The following is an 18,813-nucleotide window of genomic DNA, read 5'->3' as shown; positions in this document are numbered from 1 at the left end:
AACCTTCTTTGGTGCCTTGGACATGAGCTAGGACCTTACGATTTTGCATAAAAGGAGGGCTAGCAGCCGCGTTGAATGGGAGAATGTGAAAAGTGTTTATATGCAGTAAGAACCTGAGAAATCCGACCATTTTCGTCATTTGTTATCGAATCGACTTAAAGCCAATTCGTCACATTGGGCTCTCTTCTTTCTGAAACATTTAAATTTATCGTCTGCAAAGCTATGTCGAGTATGGCGGTATGCGTAGACACTAAAAGCACCATAGTACAACACAGAAGAAGGTTCTAAGTTGATGTAATAGCCAGTAAGAAGCAGTAGAATTCAAGTTTTAGTTATCGATTATTGACTTCGTACCCTTGTTTGGTGCCTTGGACATGAGGTAGGACCTTATGTTCTTGCATGAAAGGATGACTAGCAGCCTCGTTGCACGGGAGAATGTGAAAAGTGTTCATATGTAGTAAAAGCCTGAGATATCTATCCGTTTTTGTCATTTGTTATCGAATCGACTTAATGCCAGATCGTCACATTGGCCGCTCTTCTCTCTGAAACGGTTACATTTATTGTCTGCAAAGCTATGTAGCGTGCTGCAGTATCCAGAGACACTAAAAGCACCATAGTAGAATACACAAAAAGCTTCTAAGGTGATGTAATAGCCAGTAAGGAACAGTAGAATTCAAGTTTTTGCTATCGATTATTGACTTTTTACCCTTCTTTGGTGCCTTGTACATGACCTAGGACCTTATGATCTTGCATGAAAGGATGACTAGCAGCATCGTTGCACTTGAGAATGTGAAAAGTGTTCACATGTAGTAAAAAACTGGGATATCTGTCCGTTTTTGTCATTTGTTATCGAATCGACTTAATGCCAAATCGTCACATTGGCCGCTCTTAACTCTGAAACGCTTACATTTATCGTCTGCAAAGCTATGTCGCGTGCTGCGGTATGCGGAGACATTAAGAGCACCATAGAAGAACCCAGAAGAAGCTTCTAAGTTGATGTAATAGCCACTAAGAAGGAGTACAATTCAAGTTTTACTTATCGATTATTGACTTTTTACCCTTCTTTGGTGCCTTAGACGTGAGCTAGGACCTTAAGATTTTGCATGAAAGGAGGGCTAGCAGCCGCGATGAATGGGAGAATGTGAAAAATAATCATATGCAGTAGGAATCTGAGAAATCCGACCGTTTTCGTCATTTGATATCGAATCGACTTAAAGCCAGATCGTCACATTGGCCTCTCTTCTCTCTGAAACTGTTAACATTTATCGTCTACAAAGCTATATAGCGTTTTGGGGTATCCTTAGACACAAAAAGCACCATAGTAGAAAACAGAAGATGTTTCTAAGTTGATGTAATAGCCAGTAAGATGCAGTAAAATTCAAGTTTTAGTTATCGATTATTGACTTTTTACCCTTCCATGGTGCTTGGACATGAGCTAGGACCTTAAGATTTTGCATGAAAGGAGGACTAGCAGCCGTGTTGCGCAGGAGAAAGTGAAAAGTGTTCATATCCAGTAAGAACCTGAAAAATCCGTCCGTTTTTTCCATTTGTTATCGAATCGACTTAGAGTCAGATCGTCACATTGGCCGTTCTTTTCTCTGAAACGTTTACATTTATCGCCTGCAAAGCAATTTCGTGTGTAGCGGTATGCGGAGACACTAAACAGACCATTGTACAATACAGAAAAGGTCTCTAAGTTTATGGAATAGCCAGTAAGACGCAGTAAAATTCAAGTTTTAGTTATCGATTATTGACTTTTTACCCTTCATTGGTGTCTTAGACATGAGCTAGGACCTTACGATTTTGCATGAAAGGAGGACTAGCAGCCGCGTTGCACGGGAGAATGTGAAAAGTGTTCAAAAGTAGTAAAAGCCTGAGAAATCTATCCGTTTTTATCATTTGTTAACGAATCGACTTAATGTCAGATCGTCACATTGGCCGCTCTTCTCCCTGAAACGGTTACATTTATAGTCTGCAAAGCTATGTCGCGTGCTGCGATATGCGGAGACCCTAAAAGTACAATAGTAGAACACAGAAAAAGCTTCTAAGGTGATGTAATAGCCAGTAAGAAGCAGTAGAATTCAAGTTTTAGTTATCGATTATTGACTTTTTACCCTTCTTTGGTGCCTTGGACATAAGCTAGGACCTTAAGATTTTGCATGAAAGGGGGACTAGCAGCCGCGTTGCACGGGAGAATGTGAAATGTGTTGCTATGTAGTAAAAACCTGAGAAAATCGTCCGTTTTCGTCACTAGTTATCGAATCGACTTAAAGCCAGATCCTCACATTGGCTGCTCTTCTCTCTGAAACGGTTACATTTATCGTCTGCAACGATATGTCGCGTGCTGCGGTATGCGGAGACACTAAAAGCACCATATTAGAACACAGAAGAAGCCTCTAAGTTGAAGTAATAGCCAGTAAGAAGCAGTACAATTCAAGTTTTAGTTATCGATTATTGACGTTTAACCCTTCTTTGGTGACTTAGACATGAGCTAGGACCATAAGATTTTGCATGAAAGGAGGACTAGCAGCCGCGTTGCACGGGAGAATGTGAAAAGTGTTCATATGTAGTAAAAACCTGAGAAATTCGTCCGTTTTCGTCATTTGTTATCGAATCGACTTAAAGCCATATCGACACATTGGCCGTTCTTCTCTCTGTAACGGTTACATTTATCGTCTGCAAAGCTACGTCGCGTGCTGCGGTTTGCGGAGACACTAAAAGCACCATAGTACAAAATAGAAGAAGCTTCTAAGTTGATGTGATAGCCATTAAGAAGTAGTACAATTCAAGTTTTAGTTATCGATTATTGCCTTTGTACCATTCTTTGGTGCCTTGCAAATGACCTAGGACCTTAAGATTTCGAATGAAAGGAGGGCTAGCAGCCGCGTTGAATGGGAGAATGTGAAAAGTGTTCATATGCAGTAACAACCTGATAAATCCGACCATTTTCGTCATTTGTTATCGAATCGACTTAAAGCCAATTCGTCACATTGGCCGCTCTTCTTTCTAAAACGTTTAAATTTACTGTCTGCAGAGCTATGTCGAGTACTGCGGTACGCGTAGACGCTAAAACCACCATAGTACAACACAGAAGGAGGTTTTAAGTTGATTTAATAGCCAGTAAGAAGCAGTACAATTCAAACTTTAGTTATCGATTATTGACTTTTCACCCTTCTTTGGTGCCTTGGACATGAGCTAGGACCTTAAGATTTTGCATGAAAGGTGGGCTAGCAGCCGCGTTGCACGGGAGAATGTGAAATGTGTTGATATGTAGAAAAAACCTGAGAAATCCGTCCGTTTCCGTCATTTGTTATCGAATCGACTTAAAGCCAGATCGTCACATTGGCCGCTGTTCTCTCTGAAACGGTTACATTTATCGTCTGCATAGCTATGTCGCGTGCTGCGGAATGCGGAGACACTAAAATCACCATAGTAGAACACAGAAGCAACTTCTAAGTTGATGTAATAGCCAGTAAGAAACAGTACAATTCAAGTTTTAGTTATCGATTATTGACTTTTTACCCTTCTTTGGTGCCTTGGACATGAACTAGGAACTTAGGATTTTGCATGAAAGGACGACTAGCAGCCGAGTTGCACGGGAGAATGTGAAAAGTGTTGATATGTAGTAAAAACCTGAGAAATGCATCAGTTTTTGTCAGATGTCACCGAATCGACTTAATGCCAGTTCGTCACATTGGCCGCCCTTCTCTCTGAAACGGTTACATTTATCGTCTGCAAAGATATGTCGCGTGCTGCAGTATGCGGAGACACTAAAAGCACCATAGTGGAACACAGAAGAAGGTTTTAAGTTGATGTAATAGCCAGTAAGAAGCAGTACAATTCAAGTTTCAGTTATCGATTATTGACTTTTTACTCTTATTTGCTGCCTTGGACATGAGCGAGGACCTTAAGATTTTGCATGAAAGGAGGGCTAGCAGCCGCGTTACACGGGAGAATGTGAAATGTTTTGCTACGTAGTAAAAACCTGAGAAATTCGTTCGATTTCGTCACTTGTTATCAAAACGACTTAAAGCCAGATCGTCACATTGGCCGCTCTTCTCATTGAAACGGTTACATTTATCGTCTGCAAAGCTATGTCGCGTGCTGCGGTATGCGGAGACACTAAAAGCACCATAGTGGAACACAGAAGAAGCTTTTAAGTTGATGTAATAGCCAGTAAGAAGCAGTACAATTCAAGTTTTAGTTATCGATTATTGACTTTTTACTCTTCTTTGCTGCCTTGGACATGAGCAAGGACCTTAAGATTTTGCATGAAAGGAGGGCTAGCAGCCGCGTTACACGGGAGAATGTGAAATGTTTTGATACGTAGTAAAAACCTGAGAAATTCGTTCGATTTCGTCACTTGTTATCGAAACGACTTAAAGCCAGATCGTCAAATTGGCTGCTCTTCTCTCTGAAACGGTCACATTTATCGTCTGCATAGCTATGTCGCGTGCTGCGGAATGCGGAAACACTAAAGACACCATAGTAGATCACAGAAGCAACTTCTAAGTTGATGTAATAGCCAGTAAGAAACAGTACAATTCAAGTTTTAGTTATCGATTATTGACTTTTTACCCTTCTTTGGTGCCTTGGACATGAGCTAGGAACTTAGGATTTTGCATGAAAGGACGACTAGCAGCCGAGTTGCACGGGAGAATGTGAAAAGTGTTCATATGTAGTAAAAACCTGAGAAATGCATCCGATTTGTCATTTGTCACCGAATCGACATAATGCCCGTTCGTCACATTGGCCGCCATTCTCTCTGAAACGGTTACATTTATCGTCTGCAAAGCTATGTCTCGTGCTGGAGTATGCGGAGACACTAAAAGCACCATACTGGATCACAGAAGAAGCTTTTAAGTTGATGTAATAGCCAGTAAGAAGCAGTACAATTCAAGTTTTAGTTATCGATTATTGACTTTTTCCTCTTCTTTGCTGAGTTGGACATGAGCGAGGACCTTAAGATTTTGCATGAAAGGAGGGCTAGCAGCCGCGTTACACGGGAGAATGTGAAATGTTTTGATACGTAGTAAAATCCTGAGAAATTCGTTCTTTTTCGTCACTTGTTATCGAAACGACTTAAAGCCAGATCGTCACATTGGCTGCTCTTCTCTCTGAAACGGTTACATATATCGTCTGCAACGATATGTCGTGTGCTGCGGTATGCGGAGACCCTAAAAGCACAATAGTAGAAAACAGAAGAAGCTTCTAAGGTGATGTAATAGCCAGTAAGAAGCAATAGAGTTCAAGTTTTAGTTATCGATTATTGACTTTTTACACGTCTTTGGTGCCTTGGACATAAGCTAGGACCTTAAGATTTTGCATGAAAGGAGGACTAGCAGCCGCGTTGCACGGGAGAATGTGAAATGTGTTGCTGTGTAGTAAAAACCTGAGAAAATCGTCCATTTTCGTCACTAGTTATCGAATCGACCTAAAGCCAGATCGTCACATTGGCCGCTCTTCTCATTGAAACGGTTACATTTATCGTCTGCAAAGCTATGTCGCGTGATGCGGTAAGCGGAGACACTTAAAGCACCATAGTAGAATATAGAAGAAACTTTTAAGTTGATGTAATAGCCAGTAAGGAGCAGTACAATTCAAGTTTTAGTTATCGATTATTGACTTTTAACCTTCTTTGGTGCCTTGGACATGAGCTAGGACCTTTAGATTTTGCATGAAAGGAGGACTAGCAGCCGCGTTTCACGGGAGAATGTGAAAAGTGTTCATATGCAGTAATAACCTGAGAAATCCGTCCGTTTTAGTCATTTGATATCGAATCGACTTAAAGCCAGAATGTCACATTGGCCGCTCTTCTCTCTGGGACAGTTACATTTATAGTGTGCAAAGCTGTGTCGCGTGCTGCGGTATGCCGAGACACTAAAAGCACCATAGTAGAACACAGAAGAAGCTTCTAAGTTGATGTAATATCCAGTAAGAAGCAGTACAATTCAAGTTTTAGTTATCGATTCTTGACTTTTTACCCTTCTTTGGTGCCTTGGACATGAGCTAGGACCTTAAGATTTTGCATGAAAGGATGACTAGCAGCCTCGTGTCACGGGAGAATGTGAAAAGTGTTCATATGTAGTAAAAACCAGAGAAATCCGTTCGTTTTTATTTTTTGTTATCGAATCGACTTAAAGCCAGATCGTCACATTGGCCGCTCTTCTCTCTGAGACGGTTACATTTATCGTCTGCAAAGCTATGTCGCATGCTGCGGTATGCGGAGACCCTAAAAGCACAATAGTAGAACACAGAAGAAGCCTCTAAGGTGATGTAATAGCCAGTAATGAGCAATAGAATTCAAGTTTTAGTTATCGATTATTGACTTTTTACCCTTCTTTGGTGCCTTGGACATAAGCTAGGACCTTAAGATTTTGCATGAAAGGATGACTAGCAGCCGCGTTGCACGGGAGAATGTGAAATGTGTTGCTATGTAGTAAAAACCTGAGAAAATCGTCCGTTTTCGTCACTAGTTATCGAATCGACTTAAAGCCAGATCGTCACATTGGCCGCTCTTCTCATTGAAACGGTTACATTTATCGTCTGCAAAGCTATGTCGCGTGATGCGGTATGCGGAGACACTTAAAGCACCATAGTAGAATACAGAAGAAACCTTTAAGTTGATGTAATAGCCAGTAAGGAGCAGTACAATTCAAGTTATAGTTATCGTTTATTGACTTTTAACCTTCTTTGGTGCCTTGGACATGAGCTAGGACCTTTAGATTTTGCATGAAAGGAGGACTAGCAGCCGCGTTTCACGGGAGAATGTGAAAAGTGTTCATATGCAGCAATAACCTGAGAAATCCGTCCGTTTTAGTCATTAGTTATCGAATCGACTTAATGCCAGAACGTCGCATTTGCCGCCCTTCTCTCTGGGACAGTTACATTGATAGTGTGCAAAGCCATGTCTCGTGCTGCGGTATGCGGAGACAGTAAAAGCACCATAGTAGAACACAGAAGAAGCTTCTAAGATCAAGTATTATCCAGTAAGAAGCAGTACAATTCAAGTTTTAGTTATCGATTATTGACTTTTTACCCTTCTTTGGTTCCTTGGACATGAGCTAGGACCTTAAGATTTTGCATGAAAGGAGGGCTAGCAGCCGCGTTGCACGGGAGAATGTGAAATGTGTTGCTATGTAGTAAAAACCTGAGAAAATCGTCCGTTTTCGTCACTAGTTATCGAATCGACTTAAAGCCAGATCGTCACATTGGCCGCTCTTCTCTCTGAGTCGGTTACATTTATCGTCTGCAAATCAATGTCGCGTGCTGCGGTATGCGGAGACACTAAAGGCAGCATAGTAGAACATTGAAGAAGCTTCTAAGTTGATGTAATAGCCAGTAAGAAGCAGTACAATTCAAGTTTTAGTTATCGATTATTGACTTTTTACCCTTCTTTAGTGTCTTAGACATGAGCTAGGACCTTACGATTTTGCATGAAAGGAGGGCTAGCAGCCGCGTTGCATGGGAGAATGTGAAATGTGTTGATATGTAATAAAAACCTGAGAAATTCGTCCGTTTCCGTCATTTGTTACCGAATCGACTTATAGCCAGATCGTCACATTGGCCGATCTTCTCTCTGAAACGGTTACATTTATCATCTGCAAAGCTATGTCGCGTGCCGCGAAATGCGGAGACTCTAAAAGCACAGTAGTAGAACACAGAAGAAGTTTCTAAGTTGATGTAGTAGATAGTAAGAAGCAGTACAATTCAAGCTTTACTTATCGATTATTGACTCTTTACCCTTATTTGGTGTCTTAGACATGAGCTAGTACCTTAAGATTTTGCATGAAAGGAGGACTAGCAGTCTCGTTGCACGGGAGAATGTGAGAAGTGTCCATATGCAATAATAACCTGAGAAATCCGTCCGTATTAGTCATATGTTATCGAATCGACTTAAAGCCAGAACGTCACATTAGCCGCTCTTCTCTTTGGGACAGTTACATTATTGTGTGCAAAGCTATGTCACGTGCTGCGGTATGCGGAGACACTAAAAGCACCATAGCAGAATATAGAAGACGCTTTTAAGTTGATGTAATAGCCAGTAAGAAGCAGTACAATTCAAGTTTTAGTTATCGTTTATTGACTTTTAACCTTCTTTGGTGAGTTGGACATGAGATAGGACCTTAAGATTTTGCATGAAAGGAGGACTAGCAGCCGCGTTTCACGGGAGAATGTGAAAAGTGTTCATATGCAGTAATAACCTGAGAAATCCGTCCGTTTTAGTCATTAGTTATCGAATCGACTTAAAGTCAGAATGTCACATTGGCCGCTCTTCTCTCTGGGACAGTTACATTTATAGTGTGCAAAGCTATGTCACGTTCTGCGGTATGCCGAGACACTAAAAGCACCATAGTAGAACACAGAAGAAGCTTCTAAGTTGATGTAATATCCAGTAAGAAGCAGTACAATTCAAGTTTTAGTTATCGATTCTTGACTTTTTACCCTTCTTTGGTGCCTTGGACATGAGCTAGGACCTTAAGATTTTGCATGAAAGGATGACTAGCAGCCTCGTGTCACGGGAGAATGTGAAAAGTGTTCATATGTAGTAAAAACCAGAGAAATCCGTTCGTTTTTATTTTTTGTTATCGAATCGACTTAAAGCCAGATCGCCACATTGGCCGATCTTCTCTCTGAGACGGTTACATTTATCGTCTGCAAAGCTATGTCGCGTGCTGCGGTATGCGGAGACCCTAAAAGCACAATAGTAGAACACAGAAGAAGCTTCTAAGGTGATGTAATAGCCAGTAAGAAGCAATAGAATTCAAGTTTTATTTATCGATTCTTGACTTTTTACCCTTCTTTGGTGCCTTGGACATGAGCTAGGACCTTAAGATTTTGCATGAAAGGATGACTAGCAGCCTCGTGTCACGGGAGAATGTGAAAAGTGTTCATATGCAGTAATAACCTAAGAAATCCGTCCGTTTTAGTCATTAGTTATCGAATCGACTTAAAGCCAGAATGTCACATTGGCCGCTCTTCTCTCTGGGACAGTTACATTTATAGTGTGCAAAGCTATGTCACGTTCTGCGGTATGCCGAGACACTAAAAGCACCATAGTAGAACACAGAAGAAGCTTCTAAAATGAAGTATTATCCAGTAAGAAGCAGAACAATTCAAGTTTTAGTTATCGATTATTGACTTTTTACCCTTCTTTGGTGTCTTGGACATGAGCGAGGACCTTAAGATTTTGCATGAAAGGAGGGCTGGCAGCCGCGTTGCACGGGAGAATGTGAAATGTGTTGATATGTAGTAAAAACCTGAGAAATACGTTCGTTTCCGTCATTTGTTATCGAATCGACTTAAAGCCAGATCGTCACATTGGCCGTTCTTCTCTCTGAAACGGTTACATTTATCATCTGCAAAGCTATGTCGCGTGCCGCGAAATGCGGAGACTCTAAAAGCACAGTAGTAGAACACAGAAGAAGTTTCTAAGTTGATGTAGTAGATAGTAAGAAGCAGTACAATTCAAGCTTTACTTATCGATTATTGACTCTTTACCCTTATTTGGTGTCTTAGACATGAGCTAGTACCTTAAGATTTTGCATGAAAGGAGGACTAGCAGTCTCGTTGCACGGGAGAATGTGAGAAGTGTCCATATGCAATAATAACCTGAGAAATCCGTCCGTTTTAGTCATATGTTATCGAATCGACTTAAAGCCAGAACGTCACATTGGCCGCTCTTCTCTTTGGGACAGTTACATTTATAGTGTGCAAAACTATGTCACGTGCTGCGGTATGCCGAGACACTAAAAGCACCATAGTAGAACACAGAAGAAGCTTCTAAGTTTTTTACAATTCAAGTTTTAGTTATCGATTATTGACTTTTTACCCTTCTTTGGTGCCTTGGACATGAGCTAGGAACTTAGGAATTTGCATGAAAGGAGGACTAGCAGCCGCGTTGCACGGGAGAATGTGAAAAGTGTTCATATGTAGTAAAAACCTGTGAAATCCGTCCGTTTTCGTCATTTGTATCGAATCGAATTAAATCCAGATACTCACATTGGCCGCTGTTCTCTCTGAAACGGTTACATTTATCGTCTGCAAAGCTATGTCGTGTACTACGGTAGGCGGAGACAGTAAAAGCACCATAGTAGAACATAGAAGAAGCTTCTAAGTTGATGTAATAGCCAGTAAGAAGCAGTACAATTCAAGTTTTAGTTATCGATTATTGACTTTTTACCCTTCTTTGGTGCCTTGGACATGAGCTAGGAACTTAGGATTTTGCATGAAAGGATGACTAGCAGCCGCGTTGCACGGGAGAATGTGAAAAGTGTTTATATGTAGTGAAAACCCGAGAAGTGCGTCCGTTTTCGTCACTTGTTATCCAATCGACTTAAAGCCAGATCGTCACATTGGCCGCTCTTCTCTCTGAAACGGTTACATTTATCGTCTGCAAAGCTATGTCGTGTACTACGGTAGGCGGAGACAGTAAAAGCACCATAGTAGAACACAGAAGAAGCTTAAAGTTGATGTAACAGCCAGTAAGAAGCAGTACGATTCAAGTTATAGTTACTGATTATTTACTTTTTACCCTTCTTTGGTGCCTTGGACATGAGCTACTACCTTAAGATTTTGCGTGAAAGGATGACTAGCAGCCTCGTTGCACGGGAGAATGTGAAATGTGTTCATATGTAGTAAAACCCTGAGAAATCCGACCGTTTTCGTCATTTATTATCGAATCGACTTAAAGCCAGATCGTCACATTGGCCGCTCTTCTCTCTGAGACGGTTACATTTATCGTCTACAAAGCTATGTCGCGTGCTGCAGTATGCGGAGACACTAAAAGCACCATAGTAGAACACAGAAGAAGCTTTTAAGTTGATGTAATAGCCAGTAAGAAGCAGTACAATTCAAGTTTCAGTTATCGATTCTTGACTTTTTACCATTTTTGGTGCCTTGGACATGAGCTAGGACCTTAAGATTTTGCATGAAAGGATGACTAGCAGCCTCGTGTCACGGGAGAATGTGAAAAGTGTTCATATGTAGTAAAAACCAGAGAAATCCGTTCGTTTTTATTTTTTGTTATCGAATCGACTTAAAGCCAGATCGTCACATTGGCCGCTCTTCTCTCTGAGACGGTTACATTTATCGTCTGCAAATCAATGTCGCGTGCTGCGGTATGCGGAGACACTAAAGGCACCATAGTAGAACATAGAAGAAGCTTCTAAGTTGATGTAATAGCCAGTAAGAAGCAGTACAATTCAAGTTTTAGTTATCGATTATTGACTTTTTACCCTTCTTTGGTGCCTTGGACATGAGCTAGGAACTTAGGATTTTGCATGAAAGGATGACTAGCAGCCGCGTTGCACGGGAGAATGTGAAAAGTGTTTATATGTAGTAAAAACCCGAGAAGTGCGTCCGCTTTCGTCACTTGTTATCCAATCGACTTAAAGCCAGATCGTCACATTGGGCGCTCTTCTCTCTGAAACGGTTACATTTATCGTCTGCAAAGCTATGTCGTGTGCTGCGGTATGCGGAGACACTAAAAGCACCTTAGTATTACACAGAAGAAGCTTCTAAGGTAATGTAATAGCCAGTAAGAAGCAGCACATTTCAAGTTTTAGTTATCGATTGTTGACTTTTCACCCTTCTTTGGTGCCTTGGTCATGAGCTAGGAAATGAAGGTTGTGCATGAAAGGAGGACTAGCAGCCTCGTTGCACGGGAGAATGTGAAATGTGTTCATATGTGGTAAAAACCTGAGAAATCCGTCCGTTTTCGTCATTTGTATCGAATCGAATTAAATCCAGATACTCACATTGGCCGCTGTTCTCTCTGAAACGGTTACATTTATCGTCTTCAAAGCTATGTCGTGTACTACGGGATGCGGAGACAGTAAAAGCACCATAGTAGAACACGGAAGAAGCTAAAAGTTGATGTAACAGCCAGTAAGAAGCAGTACGATTCAAGTTATAGTTACTGATTATTTACTTTTTTCCCTTCTTTGGTGCCTTGGACATGAGCTAGGAACTTAGGAACTTGCATGAAAGGAGGACTAGCAGCCGCGTTGCACGGGAGAATGTGAAAAGTGTTGATATGTAGTAAAAACCTGAGAAATACGTCCGTTTCCGTCATTTGTTATCGAATCGACTTAATGCCAGATCGTCACATTGGCCGATCTTCTCTCTGAAACGTTTACATTTATCGTCTGCAAAGCTATGTCGAGGTTTGCGGTATGCGGAGACACTAAAAGCAACATAGTACAACACAGAAGAAGTTTCTAAGTTGATTTAATAGCCAGTAAGAAGCAATAAAAATCATGTTTTAGTTATCGATTATTGACTTTTTACCCTTCCTTAGTGTCTTAGACATGAGCTAGGTCCTTACGATTTTGCATGAAAGGAGGGCTAGCAGCCGCGTTGCATGGGAGAATGTGAAATGTGTTGATATGTAATAAAAACCTGAGAAATTCGTCCGTTTCCGTCATTTGTTACCGAATCGACTTAATGCCAGATCGTCACATTGGCCGATCGCCTCTCTGAAACGGTTACATTTATCATCTGCAAAGCTATGTCGGGTGCCGCGAAATATGGAGACTCTAAAAGCACCATAGTAGAACACAGAAGAAGTTTTTAAGTTGATGTAGTAGATAGTAAGAAGCAGTACAATTCAAGCTTTAGTTATCGATTATTAACTCTTTACCCTTCTTTGGTGTCTTGGACATGAGCTAGTACCTTAAGATTTTGCATGAAAGGAGGACTAGCAGTCTCGTTGCACGGGAGAATGTGAGAAGTGTCCATATGCAATAATAATCTGAGAAATCCGTCCGTTTTAGTCATATGTTATCGAATCGACTTAAAGCCAGAACGTCACATTGGCCGCTCTTCTCTCTGGGAGAGTTACATTTATAGTGTGCAAAGCTATGTCGCGTGCTGCGGTATGCGGAGACCCTAAAAGCACAATAGTAGAACACAGAAGAAGCTTCTAAGGTGATGTAATAGCCAGTAAGAAGCAATAGAATTCAAGTTTTAGTTATCGATTCTTGACTTTTTACCCTTCTTTGGTGCCTTGGACATAAGCTAGGACCTTAAGATTTTGCATGAAATGAGGACTAGCAGCCGCGTTGCACGGGAGAATGTGAAATGTGTTGCTATGTAGTAAAAACCTGAGAAAATCGTCCGTTTTCGTCACTAGTTATCGAATCGACTTAAAGCCAGATCGTCACATTGGCTCCTCTTCTCCCTGAAACGGTTACATTTATCGTCTGCAACGATATGTCGCGTGCTGTGGTATGCGGAGACACTAAAAGCACCATAGTAGAACACAGGATTAGCTTCTAAAATGAAGTATTATCCAGTAAGAAGCAGAACAATTCAAGTTTTAGTTATCGATTATTGACTTTTTACCCTTCTTTGGTGCCTTGGACATGAGCGAGGACCTTAAGATTTTGCATGAAAGGAGGGCTGGCAGCCGCGTTGCACGGGAGAATGTGAAATGTGTTGATATGTAGTAAAAACCTGAGAAATCCGTCGGTTTCCGTCATTTGTTATCGAATCGACTTAAAGCCAGATCGTCACATTGGCCGCTCTTCTCTTTGGGACAGTTACATTTATAGTGTGCAAAGCTATGTCACGTGCTGCGGTATGCCGAGACACTAAAAGCACCATAGTAGAACATAGAAGAAGCTTCTAAGTTGATGTAATAGCCAGTAAGAAGCAGTACAATTCATGTTTTAGTTATCGATTCTTGACTTTTTACCATTTTTGGTGCCTTGGTCATGAACTAGGACCTTAAGATTTTGCATGAAAGGATGACTAGCAGCCTCGTGTCACGGGAGAATGTGAAAAGTGTTCATATGTAGTAAAAACCAGAGAAATCGGTTCGTTTTTATTTTTTGTTATCGAATCGACTTAAAGCCAGATCGTCACATTGGCCGCTCTTCTCTCTGAGACGGTTACATTTATCGTCTGCAAAGCAATGTCGCGTGCTGCGGTATGCGGAGACACTAAAGGCACCATAGTAGAACATAGAAGAAGCTTCTAAGTTGATGTAATAGCCAGTAAGAAGCAGTACAATTCATGTTTTAGTTATCGATTATTGACTTTTTACCCTTCTTTGGTGCCTTGGACATGAGCTAGGAACTTAGGATTTTGCATGAAAGGATGACTAGCAGCCGCGTTGCACGGGAGAATGTGAAAAGTGTTTATATGTAGTAAAAACCTGAGAAGCCCAATGCTTTTGGTTATTTCTAATCGAATCGAATTAAAGCCAGATCGTCATATTGGCCGCTCTTCTCTCTGGGACAGTTACATTTATAGTGTGCAAAGCTATGTCGTGTGCTGCGGTATGCGGAGACACTAAAAGCACCATAGTATTACACAGAAGAAGCTTCTAAGGTAATGTAATAGCCAGTAAGAAGCAGTACATTTCAAGTTTTAGTTATCGATTGTTGACTTTTCACCCTTCTTTGGTGCCTTGGACATGAGCTAGGAAATGAAGGTTGTGCATGAAAGGAGGACTAGCAGCCTCGTTGCACGGGAGAATGTGAAATGTGTTCATATGTGGTAAAAACCTGAGAAATCCGTCCGTTTTCGTCATTTGTATCGAATCGAATTAAATCCAGATTCTCACATTGGCCTCTCTTCTCTCTGATTCGGTTACGTTTATCGTCTGCAAAGCTATGTCGCGTGCTGCGGTGTGCGGAGACACTAAAGGCACCATAGTAGAACATAGAAGAAGCTTCTAAGTTGATGTAATAGCCAGTAAGAAGCAGTACAATTCAAGTTTTAGTTATCGATTATTGACTTTTTACCCTTCTTTGGTGCCTTGGACATGAGCTAGGAACTTAGGAATTTGCATGAAAGGATGACTAGCAGCCGCGTTGCACGGGAGAATGTGAAAAGTGTTCATATGTAGTAAAAACCTGTGAAATCCGTCCGTTTTCGTCATTTGTATCGAATCGAATTAAATCCAGATACTCACATTGGCCGCTGTTCTCTCTGAAACGGTTACATTTATCGTCTGCAAAGCTATGTCGTGTACTACGGTATGCGGAGACAGTAAAAGCACCATAGTAGAACACAGAAGAAGCTTAAAGTTGATGTAACAGCCAGTAAGAAGCAGTACGATTCAAGTTATAGTTACTGATTATTTACTTTTTACCCTTCTTTGGTGCCTTGGACATGAGCTACTACCTTAAGATTTTGCGTGAAAGGATGACTAGCAGCCTCGTTGCACGGGAGAATGTGAAATGTGTTCATATGTAGTAAAACCCTGAGAAATCCGACCGTTTTCGTCATTTATTATCGAATCGACTTAAAGCCAGATCGTCACATTGGCCGCTCTTCTCTCTGAGACGGTTACATTTATCGTCTACAAAGCTATGTCGCGTGCTGCAGTATGCGGAGACACTAAAAGCACCATAGTAGAACACAGAAGAAGCTTTTAAGTTGATGTAATAGCCAGTAAGAAGCAGTACAATTCAAGTTTCAGTTATCGATTCTTGACTTTTTACCATTTTTGGTGCCTTGGACATGAGCTAGGACCTTAAGATTTTGCATGAAAGGATGACTAGCAGCCTCGTGTCACGGGAGAATGTGAAAAGTGTTCATATGTAGTAAAAACCTGAGAAATCCGTTCGTTTTTATTTTTTGATATCGAATCGACTTAAAGCCAGATCGTCACATTGGCCGCACTTCTCTCTGAGACGGTTACATTTATCGTCTGCAAAGCAATGTCGCGTGCTGCGGTATGCGGAGACACTAAAGGCACCATAGTAGAACATAGAAGAAGCTTCTAAGTTGATGTAATAGCCAGTAAGAAGCAGTACAATTCAAGTTTTAGTTATCGATTATTGACTTTTTACCCTTCTTTGGTGCCTTGGACATGAGCTAGGAACTTAGGATTTTGCATGAAAGGATGACTAGCAGCCGCGTTGCACGGGAGAATGTGAAAAGTGTTTATATGTAGTAAAAACCCGAGAAGCCCAACCCTTTTGGTTATTTCTAATCGAATCGAATTAAAGCCAGATCGTCATATTGGCCGCGCTTCTCTCTGTAACGGATACATTTATCGTCTGCAAAGCTATGTCGCGTGCTGCAGCATGCGGAGACACTAAAAGCCCCATAGTAGAACACAGAAGAAGCTTTTAAGTTGATGTAATAGCCAGTAAGAAGCAGTACAATTCAAGTTTCAGTTATCGATTATTGACTTTTACCCTTTTTGCTGCCTTTGACATGAGCTAGGACCTTAAAATTTTGCATGAAAGGAGGGCTAGCAGCCGCGTTACACAGGAGAATGTGAAATGTTTTGATACGTAGTAAAAACCTGGGAAATTCGTCCGTTTTCGTCACTTGTTATCGAATCGACTTAAAGCCAGATCATCAGATTGGCCGTTCTTCTCTCTGAAACGGTTACATTACCGTCTGCAAAGCTATGTCGCGTGCTGCGGTATGCGGAGACACGAAAAGCACCATAGTAGGACACAGAAGAAGCTTCTAAGTTGATGTAATAGCCAGTAAGAAGCAGTACAATTCAAGTTTTAGTTATCGATTATTGACTTTTCACCCTTCTTTGGTGCCTTGGACATGAGCTAGGAAGTTAAGATTTTTCATGAAAGGAGGGCTAGCAGCCGCGTTGCACGGGAGAATGTGAAATGTGTTGATATGTAGTAAAAACCTGCGAAATCCGTCCGTTTCCGTCATTTGTTATCGAATCGGCTTAATGCCAGTTCGTCACATTGGCCGCCCTTCTCTCTGAAACGGTTACATTTATCGTCTACAAAGCTATGTCCTGTGCTGCAGTGTGCGGAGACACTAAAAGCACCATAGTAGAACACAGAACAAACTTCTAAGTTGATGTAATAGCCAGTAAGATGCAGTACAATTCAAGTTTTTGTTATCGATTATTGACATTTCACGCTCCTTTGGTGCCTTGGACATGAGCTAGGAAATGAAGGTTGTGCATGAAAGGAGGACTAGCAGCCTCGTTGCACGGGAGAATGTGAAATGTGTTCATATGTGGTAAAAACCTGAGAAATCCGTCCGTTTTCGTCATTTGTAATCGAATCGACTTAAATCCAGATACTCACATTGGCCTCTCTTCTCTCTGATTCGGTTACGTTTATCGTCTGCAAAGCTATGTCGCGTGCTGCGGTAGGCGGAGACACTAAAAGCACCATAGTAGAACACAGAACAATCTTCTAAGTTGATGTAATAGCCAGTAAGATGCAGTACAATTCAAGTTTTAGTTATCGATTATTGACATTTCACCCTCCTTTGGTGCCTTGGACATTAGCTAGCAAATTAAGGTTTTGCACGAAAGGAGGGCTAGCAGCCGCGTATCACGGGAGAATGTGAAATGTGTTCATATGTAGTAAAAACCTGAGAAATCCGTTCGTTTTCGTCATTTGTAATCGAATCGACTTAAAGCCAGATCGTCACATTGGCCTCTCTTCTCTCTGATTCGGTTACATTTATCGTCTGCAAAGCTATGTCGTGTACTGCGGTATACGGAGACAGTAAGAGCACCATAGTAGAACACAGAAGAAGCTTCTAAGTTGATGTAACAGCCAGTAAGAAGCAGTACAATTCAAGTTTTAGTTATCGATTATAGACATTATACCCTTCTTCGGTGCCTTGGACTTGAGCAAGGACCTTAAGATTTAGCACGAAAGGAGGGCTAGCAGCCGCGTATCACGGGAGAATGTGAAATGTGTTCATATGTAGTAGACCTGAGAAATCCGTCCGTTTTCGTCATTTGTTATCGAATCGACCTAAATCCATATCGTCACATTGGCCTCTCTTCTCTCTGAAACGGTTACATTTATCATCTGCAAAGCTATGTCGCGTGATGCGGTATGCGGAGACACTAAAAGCACAATAGTAGAACACAGAAGAAGTTTCAAAGTTGATGTAATAGCCAGTAAGGAGCAGAACAATTCAAGTTTTAGTTATCGATTATTGACAGTATACCCTTCTTCGGTGGCTTGGACATGAGCTAGGACTTTCGGATTTTGCATGAAAGGAGGACTAGCAGCTGCGTTTCACGGGAAAATGTGAAAAGTGTTCATACGTAGTAAAAACGTGAGAAATCCGTCCGTTTTCGTCATTTGTTATCGAATCGACTTAAAGCCACATCTTCACATTGGCCTCTCTTCTCTCTGATTCGGTTACATTTATCGTCTGCAAAGCTATGTCGCGTGCTGCGGTAGGCGAAGACACTAAAAGCACCATAGTAGAACACAGAAAAAACTTCTAAGTTGATGTAATAGCCAGTAAGATTCAGAACAATTCAAGTTTTTGTTATCGATTATTGACATTTCACCCTCCTCTGGTGCCTTGGACATGAGCGAGGACCTTAAGATTTTGCATGAAAGGAGGGCTAGCAGCCGTGTTGCACGGGAGAATGTGATATGTGTTGATATGTAGTAATAACCTGAGAAGTGCGTCCGTTTTCGTCACTTGTTATCCAATCGACTTAAAGCCAGATCGTTACATTGGCCGCTCTTCTCTCTGAAACGGTTACATTTGTCGTCTGCAAAGCTATGTCGCTTGCTGCGGTATGCGGAGACACTAAAAGACCCATAGTATTACACAGAAGAAGCTTCTAAGGTAATGTAATAGCCAGTAAGAAGCAGTACATTTCAAGTTTTAGTTATCGATTGTTGACTTTTCACCCTTCTTTGGTGCCTTGGACATGAGCTAGGAAATTAAGGTTTTGCATGAAAGGAGAGCTAGCAGCCGCGTTGCACGGGAGAATGTGAAATGTCTTCATATGTAGTAAAAACCTGAGAAATCCGTCCGTTTTCGTCATTTGTAATCGAATCGACTTAAAGCCAGATACTCACATTGGCCTCTCTTCTCTCTGGTTCG

This window comes from Schistocerca gregaria, unplaced genomic scaffold (genome assembly GCF_023897955.1).
Source record: "Schistocerca gregaria isolate iqSchGreg1 unplaced genomic scaffold, iqSchGreg1.2 ptg000244l, whole genome shotgun sequence".
Taxonomy (NCBI): Eukaryota; Metazoa; Arthropoda; class Insecta; order Orthoptera; family Acrididae; genus Schistocerca; species Schistocerca gregaria.
Note: the sequence above shows the minus strand (reverse complement) of the source record.